Raw genomic sequence first — 13171 nt, forward strand, 5'->3', positions numbered from 1 at the left:
AGTTCTTTCAGTTTTTATTTAGTAGTTAGAGAGCATTACGTTTTGAATTGGAAGTCTGTTGGAACATAACAACATCCGAACATAAGAAATACAATCAGGAGGAGGCCATCTGACTCCATGAGCCAGCTCTGCCTTTCAATAATATCGTGGATCATCTTTCAATGGACTGAGACTCCACTTACCCACCCCTCACGTTAACCCTTCATTCCTTTAATCTTCACAAATCTATCTTCACCTTTAAAACATTCGACAGGTTAGCCTCAGCTGCTTCACTAGGCAGGGGATTCCAGAGATTCACAACCCTTTGGGTGAAGACTTTGGCTTAACCAGCTATCCTTTGTAGCCACACACGCAGATGACAAGCAACATGAGTTTGACTGGGACAACACTACTATTATAGGACAAGCCAAACAGAGAACATCCAGGGAATTCCTAGAGGCATGACACTCATCCACAGATTCAATCAATAAGCACATCGACCTGGACCCAATATACCGACCACTGCAGCGGACTGCTGGAACTGACAACCGGAAGTGGCAGATGCAAAACACTATAAATGCCAGAGAACACATCACAGGAGGCCCCCAAGCCCTGATGATGTCACCTAGACAGGGGACGAAACGTTTGCAACACAGATTCCCAGCTCGGCGAACAGAACCACAACAACAAACACCCAAGCTACAAATCTTCTCACAAACTTTGAGCCTCCCTGCTTCTGTCTTATCTATCCCATTTATAATTTTCAATCCCCTCCTCCATTCTTCTGAATTAGAATTAGTATAATCCCAGTCTGCTCAATCTCTCCTCATAAGCCAACCCCCTCATTTCCAGAATCAACGTAGTCAAACTCCTCAGCAAACCCCACCCCAGTGCCATCTCATGTAAGGCGGTGAAAAGTGTACAGAGTACTTCAGGCGTGTTCACACCTGTGCCCTATACAGCTGCAGCAGAAAGTCCTAATTTTAAACTCTATCCACTGGCAATGGAGGATATTATTCCATTTGTCTTCCTAATTAGCTACTGGACTTGCAAACGATACTTTTGTGTTTCATGCACAAGAACTCCCAGGTCCCCTGCACAGCAGCATTCTGTAATTTTTCACCATTTTAAAGGAGACCACTTTGTTATTTATCCTATCAAAATGGATGACCTCACATTTACTCACATTATACTCCATCTGCCAGACCCTTGTCCACTCACTTAGCCTGTCTATATCCTTCTGCACACTTTGCTCTATCACTCATTTAAGTGGCTTCTGTGAACTACAACACACTACACTTGGTCTCTAACTCGAAGCAATCTATCTGAATTGTAAACAATTGCAGTCCCAACAATTGTAACCAATTGCAGTCTTAACACTGATCCCTAAGACACATCACTAGCCACTGATTGTCAACCAGAAAAACACCCAGTTATCTCCAATTTTTGCGTTCTGTTAGTTAACCATTCTTCTGTCCATGCTAATGCAGTGCCGGTAATTTTGTGCATCTTTACCTTATGCAGCAGCCTTTTGTGCAGCACCTCGCTGAATGCCTTTTGAAAATCCAGATACACCATGTTCACCAATTCCCCATTGTCTACTACGCTCGTTATAACCTCAAAGAATTCCAATAAATCAGTTAAAGATAACTTACTTTTCATGAACCTATTCTTCATTAAATAAATGTAGGTGTTGCGTTTTTGTAAGGCAAACCAGGGCAGGACTTATACAATTAATAGCGGGGCCTTGGGGAGTGTTGCAGAGCAAAGAAACCAAATGGTGCAGATGCATCATTCCTTGAAAGTGGAGTTGCGGGGAGACAGGGTGGGGAAGAAGGTGTTTAGCACGCTTTCGTTCATTGGTCATAATATTAAGTGTAGGAGTCGAGATATCATGTCTCAGCTATACAGAACATTTGTGAGGCCACATTTAGAATTATTCCAGTCAAATCTGGCTGACCATTTCTATGAAGTATTTTGTGAAACTTGAGAGGGTGTAGAAAAGATTTCCAGGAATGATGCTGGAACTGGAGTGTTTAAGGTATAAGGTGAGGCTGAATAGGCTGGGGCTTTTCTTTTCCCTGCAGTAAGAGAAATCGAGGCTAAGGAGTGGCCTGAACAAGACTTGTAAAATCATGCGGGGCATTGATATGGTGAATAACCAAGGCCTTTTTCCTCGAGCGGGAGAGTCTAAAACTAGAGGACAGCGGATTAAGGTGAGAGGAGAAACGTTTGAAAAGAACCTGAGGGTTAACCTTTTCACGTGTATGTATGGAAAAAGTTGCCAGCGGTAGTGGTGGAGGCGGGTCAATTACTGCATTTAATAGGCACCTGGATGGGTGTATGAACAGGTAACATTTAGAGGAAGATTGGCCGAAAGTTTGGCAAATGGTACTCAGTCAGATTGGGATATCTGGTCAGTGTAGTTGGACCGAAGTGTCTGTTTCTGTGCTGAATATCTGTATGATTATAATGTTTGTTAAAACTGAAAAGAAGCTCTACTCTTACCACAGCTGGAATACTGTGACCTGTTCTTGGGACTCATATCACAAAGAAAGGGTACACTGGAATGTGAGACAATCCACACGAGGTTTAGTCGACTGATCCTGAGGATGCAGGGACTGTCTTGAGAGTAGAGATTGAGTCATTTGGGAACACAGAAGATTCAGTACTGACATTCTGAAACATCGATTATTTTCAGGAAACTTGATCGTGTAAATGTAGAAATGTTGTTTCCCTTTGTGGGAGATTGTCGGACCAGGGAGTAGAATCTCTGAATTAGAGATCACAAATTTCGGGCAGAAGAGAATTTTGTCTCCCAGAATGTAGTGAATTTGTGGAATTCATTACCACAGAAGACTGTCGAGCATTTCAAAATCAGAAAGACAGTGGGTAGGAATTCAAGACCCTTTACACGGCTACATCAAATGTTTTGCGTGATTGTACAGCTCATGTAATGTACTGGGTAAATCTCCCTCTATATTGTGCTGTCCAATGCAAACATGTCAAATACCTTTTGGTTTAGACACAGGGTAGAGCTGCATCCAGGGTTCCCTAAAAAAAAACCCTCCCAGAGCAGGTACAACACAGAGTCAACACCAAATGAATCACCCTCTACAATATTTAACATTCCATGAGATGTGCAGTGAAAGTTAATTATAGACTAAATATGCGTTGTACTGAATCATTAAACATTCCTCAGCCAAGAATAATACTGCTGAGATACAATGAAAACACTATCACAGTAAAGTCTTGCAGCCTCATTCCTGTCAAGCATTTCCAGATCACTCAATACTCAGACAGAATTTTGAGAAAATCTGGCTGTACTGACTGAAATTTCTCGAAAGAAATGGATGAATTTGGCTGAGACCATATGTTGGTGAGGTGTTGGCTTCATGTTATTAAGGAAAACATTGTCCGATTGTGAAGAGGCAAAACAAGGCATCAGAGAAAAAGAAAAATGGGGGGAAGGCAGGAGGGGAAGAGAGAAAAAGAGAGACAGAAATATTAGCTGTGCCAATGTATCTCTTAATTATAGTTTATTTTGACTAAACATGACAATTGATACCTCTGTCATTCAACAATCATACAACTTATGTCTTAAAAAGTCCTAACATCAATTAGTATTGGAATCCATTGAATTATTTGCATTTTTTCCACAATTCGTGTGGGGAAATATAAATTGGGGCTTTGTTTTCTGTAATTTATTCTGATAATTCTATTTCTGTGTTAATTTACATAAATGCTTAATTGGTTTCAAGGAAGTGATGGTGACAGCAAAGCAAAGAATTGATTTGTTGGTAAGACTCAAATCGAAACAAGTTTATTTTAAGAACGTTGACCATTTTCAGAAGGGAATACAAATTTATGAAGACGAATTGCAACAGATTTTATTTATTTCTGGAAGATAAACACAATTTAAAACTTTTATTTCGGTTAAAAATTCAGTGCTGAAAATTCTGCAATTAAACATCAGTATTGAACTGGATCTAATCTGAATGACCCACTAATTTCTATTGTAGACCGTTTAGATGGTGCAGCATCACTCAAAGTGCATTTTAGAATATTCACGTGAAATACTTGAAATTACATCAGGAACTGTCGCAAAAATTACATTTAATTGATATAGTTGTTGCGAGGTTTTGTAACACGTATTAATTTCTGGTTAGGGTCAGCAATGAGTCCCTATCCCCAACTGCCCATTGAATAGTTTGCTAAAGCCACTTCAGAACACAGTCAATTACTTCCCAGTGGGTCTGGAATCTCATGTCGGCCAGACCATGGAAAGGTGACAGATGCCTTGTCATTCTCGAACCAGCTGTTTTTGTATTTTTTCCATTGACTCGCGTTACATGGTCACCATTTCGCTTTCTTTCCGATTCCAGGCTTTCTTTGAATTCAAATTTCACCCTGGACAAACGATGGTATTCCAAATCACCGTCCATTCAGCATCAAACTGGAGTATGGGAATACTGGTGTCATGATATCACCACTAATATTGGAAATGCACAGAAAGTGGTCACAAACAGAAATGCAATAAATCTGACACTTTACATCATGAACAAGTATTGGAGTGCAATACTGGCAAGAACTCTCTTGCTGTTCACAGCAACATCACAGGAGACTTTGCATCCAATCATCAATCTTAAAGGTGTACCGGACTCTGTCTGAAGACCCTGACGCACCGTCATTTGCATTTTTTGAAATCTTAACTGATTTATGAACATGGCTGGTAACAAGTTATTGATCAAAACTGGCCTTGCCTGAATCCAGAAGGTATGAGTCAAGAGCATTTAACGATTGATTGTGGAGGCAATTTGCAGGTAAAGGGACGTCAGGCAGATCGGAAGCTTTCAAAAGAGATAAAACGCGAGTTCAGGGCCAGCATATTCCTGTAAGTGTGAAGAATATTGCTGATGAAAGTAAGAAAACCTGGATGACTGGAGATATTGAGGTTCTGATCAAGAGAAATTGAGCACGTGTCACATATAGCCAGCTGGATTATGGAAATCCATTGAAGAACATTGCGGTGGAGTAATACACTTAAGTGGGAAATCAGGAGGGACCAAAGGGGACCACAGAAAGCTCTCGAAGATCAAACTGAGGAAAATATAAGTATATTAACAACACAAGATTAAATGCGGATGGAATATGGTTCCTTAATGATCAATGGGGCCAATCAAGTGTGGAATCTGAGGAGATGGCTGAGACCCTAAACGAAAATTTTACGTTTCACCTTACTGTGGAGAAAGTCTGGGAAAGTCAGGGAAATAAACAGTGATGTCTTCAAAAGAGTCCACATTACAGAACAGGAGGTAGTGGAGGTTTTAAAATGCATAAAGGGTAGGCAAATCCCAGGGAACTAATCAAGTATATCCCTGGATATTGTGGGAAGATCAGAAAGAAATTGTGGGATCCCATAAACTTATTTTTCTATCACTGACAGCCACGGGTGATGAGGTGGAAGCCTCAAACTCACTCAGTCACCATCACACTGTCCCCCTCACACTCACTTCGCCATCCTTTCCCTGACAGGGTCACACTCATGCAGTCACCGTCACTCTGAAACACTCACACTCAATTTATGTATACTAACCTGATGGAAACATACATGCACTCCATCCCTGTCACCCTGAGACACTCAGTCTCTCTGTTCCTGTCACGCTGAGGCACTCACGCAGTCTTTGTCCCCATCACCCTGTCCCGCTCACACTTACTCCACTACCATCACCCTGACCCCCTTACACTTAGTCTATCACTGTTACACTGACTCCTTCGCAATCACTCAATCTCCGATAGCCTCCCCACCTCATACTCACTCTATCACCGTCATACTGATACCCTCACACTCATTCTGTACCGTCAGTCTGAAACGCACACACTCACAACCTCACTCTCACCCTGAACCCCTCACACTCACACACTCACTATTTCCCTGATCCGCTCCGATTCACACTGTAACTGCAATACTGGCTCCCTCACACTCACACCGTCAGGGTCCCGCTGAACCCGTCACACTCACACGCTCACCGCCACCCTTACCCCTCACACTCACACCGTCACCGTTACCCTGACCCCTTCACACTCACTCAGTAGTGCCGTAAACATAACCCCCTTCAAACTCAGTCTCCGTTAACCTGACCCCCTCACAATCACTTCATCACCTTCACCCTGACCCCCTCACACTCCCCTTCTTTCACAGTAACCGTGACCAGCTCACACTCATTCTGTAACTACCACCATAACTCCATGATACTCATTCAGCCATTATCACGTGAACCCCTTCAGACTCCCTCCTTCACAGTCACACTGACCCCTTAATCTCACTCCATTCCCATGAACCTGACTTCCTTACACTCAATCATTGATTGTCATGCTGAAACCCTCATGCTCACTCCATCACCGTCACTCTGATACCCTCACTCTACTGTGGTCACTCTGATCCTCCCACACTTGCTGCCTTCCTGTGTCCCTGAATGCACAATTTAAACCCTCACTGCCACGCTGAACACCTCACACCCACTCTGTCACAGTAACCGTGTCTACATGGCACTCACTCCCTCATCGTCATTGTTAAACCCTCCCACTTACTGCATCCCTGTCACCCTGACAACGTTACATGCACACTCAGTCATCGTCACCCTGATTCCCTCACACTCACTCCATCACCATCACCCTGAACCCCTCACTCTCTCTCTCTATGACCGTTACCTGGTTACCCTAAACCCCTCACTCCATCATCATAACCTTGACCCCGTCTCACACACTCTGGCACTCTCACTCGAAACCCCTCAAAATCACTAGGTCACCGTCAACCTGATGCAGTCACACTCATTCCCAAACTGACCCCCTCACACTCGGTCCATCTCCGTCATCCTGATCCAATTATACTACTCTTGTCACTATCACCCTGGATCACTCACACTCACTCTGCCACTATCAACCCTATACCATCACACTCATTCTATCACTGTCAGCATGGCCCACACACACATTCACTCCATCACCGTTGCCCTGACTCGCTTACACTCACTCCGTCACCGTCACCCTGATCCCAGACCCCATCACATTTACTCCATTATCATCACCCTATCCCTGTCACACTCTCTCCATAACGAGCACCCGGTCATCTTCACACTCTCTCCATCATCGTCACGCTCACCCCGCACAATCATTCTGTCAGCATAACCCTGACGCCTCACACTCACTCCATGACTTCACCTTGACCCCATCAGGCACACTCTGTCACCGTCACCCAGAATCCCTCAAAATCACTTGGTCACCATCAAACTGACCCCATCACATTCACTTCCACCCTGACCCTCTTACACTCACTATATCATTGTCATCTAGACACCCCACACTATTCTGTCACTTTCACCCTGACATCCTCACATTCACTCAGTCACTGACACCCGGAAACCTTCTCACTCACTCAGTTACTGTCACCCTGGCCCCGTCGCAATCACTCCATCACTGTTTCCCTGACAGGGTCACAATCACTTCATCACGGTCACCCTGAATCTCTCATAACCACTGCATCTATGTGAACCTGACACACACAGGTGCATTCGTCCCCGTCACACTCAGACACGCACACTCACACTGGCATGGTCACCCCAGCCCCTCGCACTTTGTCTTACCCGATTACCCTGGCCCCTCACACTCATTCCATCTCTGTTACCTGGACACTCTCATTCTTACTCCATCACCGTCACCCTGAGCCCTTCAGACTCTTTTGATCACTGTCACCCTGACACCATCACACTCACTCCAGCACCATGACCCTGACCCCTGCACATACACTCTGTCAGTGTCAACCTGACCCCCTCACAGTCACTCCACCAGCGTCACCCTGATCCACTCACACTCGCTCTGTCACTGTCACACACACACACGCACACACAGAGACATTTACTCTATCGTCGTCACCCTGACCGCCTCACACTCACTCCATAACCATCAGCCAGATCACTCAATACACTTAGTCACCATTACCCAGACCCCCTCACACTCACTAAATCACCGTCACACCATCACCGAAACATTGATCCAGTCACACTCACTCCATCACTGTCAATCTGTGCCCCTCACAATCTCTCTGCCCCTTTACTCTGTCTTTGTCTCCGCCATCCTGACCCAATCACACTAACTCCGTCGCTGTCACCCAGTACCTCTCTCACTCACTCTGTCACTGTCACCCTGGAACCTTTACATTCACTCAGTCACTGTCATCCTGTACCCCTCACTCTGACCTTCTGGTATTCATCCGTCACGATCATCTTATGTCATCATATTCACTACATCAGTGTCATCTATCACACCCGTTCCACTCGTTCCACTACCATAACCCTGGCACCCTCACTCTCAATCCATCATTGTCACAATAGACAATAGACAATAGGTGCAGGAGTAAGCCATTCTGCCCTTCACGCCAGCACCACCATTCATTATGATCATGGCTGGTCATCCTCAATCAGTATCCTGTTCCTGCCTTATCCCCATAACCTTTGAAGGTCTTTTACTATCCTTAAGAGCTCTATGCAACTCTTTCTTGAAAGTTTCCAGAGACTTGGCCACGACAGCCCTATCGGGCAGAGCATTCCACATACCTACCACTCTCTGGGTGAAGAAGTTTCTCCTCAACTATGTTCTAAATGGCCTATCCCTTATTTTCAAACTGTGTCTCTGGTTCAGGACTCACCCATCAGCGGAAACATTCTTCCCGCCTCCAGAGTGTCCAATCCTTTAATAATCTTAAACGTCTCAATCAGATCTCCTCTCAGCCTTCTAAACTCAAGGGTATACAAGCCCAGTCGCTTCAATCTTTCAATGTAAGACAGTCCCGCCATTCCGGGAATTGACCTCATGAAACTCTGCTGCACTCCCACAATAGCCAGAATGTCTTTCCTCAAATTTGGAGACCAAAACTGCACACAATATTCTAGGTGCCATCTCACCAGGGCCCTGTACAGCTGCAGAAGGACTTGTTTGCTTCTATACTCAATTCCTCTTGTTTTGAAGGCCAGCATGCTATTAGATTTCTTTATTGCCTGCTGAACCTGCATGCTTGCTTTCATTGACTGATGTACAAAAACACCTAGATCTCGTTGTACTGCCCCTTTACCTAACTTGACTCCATTTAGGTAGTAATCTGTCTTCCTGTTCTTGTCACCAAAGTGGATAACCACACATTTATCCACATTAAACTTCATCTTCCATGCATCTTTCCACTCACCTAGCCTGTCCAGGTCACCCTGTAATCTCCTAACATCCTCTTCACATTTCACCCTGCCTCCTAGCTTTGTATCAGCAGCAAATTTGCGAATATTACTTTTCCTACCATTATCTATATTATTCATGTCTATTGTAAAAAGCTGCTGTCCCAGCACCGATTCCTGCAGTACCCCACTGGTCACCGCCTGCTATTCTGAAAGGGAGCTGTTTATCACGAATCTTTGTTTCCTGTCAGCCGACCAATTTTCAATACAAGTCAGTATTTTGCCCCCAAAACCATGCACCCTAATTTTGCTCACTAACCTCCTATGTGGGCCTTTATCAAAGTATTTCAGAAAGTCCAGGTACACTACATCCACTGGATCTCCCTTGCCCATCTTCAGAGTTACATCCTCAAAAAATTCCAGAAGATTAGTCAAGCATGATTACCCCTTCATAGATCCATGCTGACTCTGACCTATCCTGTTACTGCTATCCAGATGTGTCATAATTTCATCCTTTATAATTGACTCCAGCATCTTGCCCACCACTGAGGTCAGGCTAACTGGTCTATAATTCCCTGCTTTCTCTCGCTCTCTCTCCTTTCTTGAAAAGTGGGACAACATTAGCTACTCTTCAATCTGCAGGAGATGATCCTGAATCTATAGAACATTTGAAAATGATCACCAATGCATCCGCAATTTCTAGAGCCACCTCCTTCACTACCCTGGGACGTAGACCATCAGGTCCCAGGGAGTTACCAGCCTTAAGACTTAACACCATTTCCTGGCAAATATAAATTCCCTTCAGTTCAGGTCCTTCAGCCACTATTTCCTCTGGGAGATTGCTTGTGTCTTCCACAATGAACACAGATCTAAAGTCCCAATTCAACTCTTCTGCCATTTCTTTGTGCTTCATAATATGTTCACCCATTTCTATCTTCAAGGGCCCAATTTTAGTCCTAACCATTTTTTTATTCCATTCACAACCTAAAAAAGCTTTACCATCCTCCTTTATATTTTTGGCCAGTTTAACTTCGTACCTCATTTTTTCTCTGCGTATTTCCTTCTTAGTTATCCTCTGTTGTTCTTTAAAAGATTCCCAGTCGTCCGTTGTCCCACTCATCTTTGCGATGTTATACTGTTTCTCTTCTGACTTTATATGTTTCTTAACTTCCCTCTTCAGCCACGGCCACACCTGCCTCCTCTTAGGATCTTTCTTCCTTTTTGGAATGAACTTGTCCTGCATCTTCTGCATTATACTCGGAAATACCTGGCTCCACTGCCATCCATCCTTGTTCGAGTATTGCACCATTGAACTTTGGCCAGCTCCACCCCAATTTGGTCCATAGCTACCTGTATTCAATGAAAATATTCTTCAGTTCACTTCCAATTGTACTCTCTCCCTTTCAAATTGCAGATTAAAGCTTCTTATGTTATGGTCACCACCTCCTAATGCCTCCTTCACTTCGACGTCCCTGATCCAATCTGGTTCGTTGCACAACACCAGATCCAGAATTGCCTTCTCCCTGTTATGCTGCAACACCAGTTGTTCTAAGAATCCATCTCGGAGGCACTCCACAAGCTCCCTTTCTTGGGTTCCAGTACCATCCTGATTCTCCCAGTCTACCTGCATGTTGAAATCCACCATATCTTTGCGACATATTTTTGAAGTAATATCTTTGCGACAGGCCAATTTCAGCTCCTTATTCAACTTACACGCTACATCCAGATACCATTTGGGGGCCTGTAGATAACTCCCACGAGGCTCTTTCTACCCTTAGAATTTCTCAGCTCTATCCATACTGACTCCACATCCTCTGCTTCTAGGTCCTCCTTCGTAAGGCACTTAATACCATTCCTGACCAACAGGACCACCACACCCCCTCTGCCCGTCAGTCTGTCGTTACGATAGAATATAGCATTGAATATTCATTTCCTAGGCTCTGTCCAATTGAAGCCACGTCTCCATTATCCCCACAACATCGTAACTGCCAATTTCCAAATGAGCCACAAGCTTTTCTAATGTTTTGTGCATTCATATATAGTATTATTACTTTGTTACTACCCTCAACCTTCCTATCAATCCCTATTTCGCTTGACCTTACGGCATGATCCCTTTGTGAGTTTTCAGCTCCATTGATTCTGTTGTCTTTTGTTGACTTCTCTTGTTCTAACTTTCCCTTCAATTTCCTTCTTAAGCTTCCAGTTTGTCCCCCCGCCCCGCTATTTAGTTTAAAAGCAACTCTATTGCAGTGACAAACCTGCCTGCCAGAATGCTGGTCTCCCATCTATTAAGCTGCAAGCCGTCCCTCTTGTATAATTTACCCTTACCGCAAAACATACCCCAGTGATCCAAGAATTTAAGTCCTTGCTTCCTGCACCAGTTCCCCAGCCACACGTGCAAGTCACTTATCTCACTGTTCCTGTCCTCTCCAGCCCGAGGAACTGGAAGCAAACCAGAAATACCCACACTAGACGTGCTGATTTTCAGCTTTCTTCTGAGTTCTCCGAATTCCCGCTCTAGAATGTCCCTCCTCCTCTTCCCGACATCATTTGTGCCGACATGTACCACCACCTCTGGATCTTCGCCTTCGCCCTTGAACACTCTGTCTGCGATATCCTTTATCTGGCACCAGGAAGGCAACACACTATCCTGAAATCCCGCCTGTTGCCACCGAAACCCTGTTCATTTCCTCTCACTATGGAGTCCCCTATTACCATGGCTCTATATGCTGTCTGACCGCTCGGGTCTGCCTCCACGCCAACTTTTGATTGGCAGACCTGTCATCTGTCTCTCCTGTTTCCAAAAGATTAAACCTGTTCCTAACAGATACTTCCACTAGGGTCTCTCGCACTTGTCTCCTCTCTGCCTTCCTCACCATCTTCTCCCTTCTGGTATGCTCAGTGTAATCAACTCGCTGAAGGTACTGTCCAGAAAGATCTCATTTAATTGGATGAGCATGAGGTCATCGAGTTCTTTATCAGTGCTACAATATGCTCGGTCAGAAGCTGAAGGTGCACACACTTTCCACAGTTATACGAGCCAGACACACCAGAGTGCTTGACCTCCAACATCGTGCACACAGAACCAGCTTTGCAGTCAAGGAAACATACGCAGACACGAGGAGAATGTGCAAACTCCACATGGACAGTCGCCCAAGGTGGGACCTGAACACAGGTCTCTGGCGCTGGGAGTCAACAGTGCTACCCACCGTGCCACCATCGGACCTGGGACTTATAACACACCTACTTAAATAACAGTCGCTGAATTTCCCAAGTAGCCTCTGCACTCCGATGTCACTTCCGCCCACCTCCCGCCACTCTCTGCTGCACCCAGACCCTGACACACTACCTGCAATCATAGTCACCCTGTCACCGTCACACTCCAACATCACCATACCGATCAACCCTCACAATTATTCTGTCGCCATCTCCTTGATGCCTCGCACTCATCCGTCACTGTCGCACTGTCTCCCACACACTCACTCTCACAGCATCACACTGAACCGCTCACACTGACTCCATCACAATAATCCTGACACCGTCAACCTGACCCAGGCAAACTCACTCCCTCCCTGACCTCCTCACATTCACTCTGTCACCGTCACCCGAGCCATTCACATTCACAACATCATTGTCACACTCACACCCTGACATTGACTCCATCATCATCACCATGACCTTCTCACACTCACTCCGTAACCATCAGCCTTACTCCCTCACACTCACTCCATCACTGTCACGCTGACACCCCAACATTCACACTGTCAGTTACCCTGACACGCTCACATTCACTCAGTCACTGACACCTGCAAACCCCACAGTCAGTCACTGACACCTGGATCCTCTCACACTCACCGTTTCCCTGAACCCCTCATACTCACTCCGTAATTGTCTCCCTGAAACCCTTATGCTCACTCAGTCACCCTTTCCCTGAACCACTCACACTCACTCCGACATTGTTTCCATGACCC

This window comes from Chiloscyllium punctatum, chromosome 48 (genome assembly GCF_047496795.1).
Source record: "Chiloscyllium punctatum isolate Juve2018m chromosome 48, sChiPun1.3, whole genome shotgun sequence".
Lineage (NCBI taxonomy): Eukaryota > Metazoa > Chordata > Chondrichthyes > Orectolobiformes > Hemiscylliidae > Chiloscyllium > Chiloscyllium punctatum.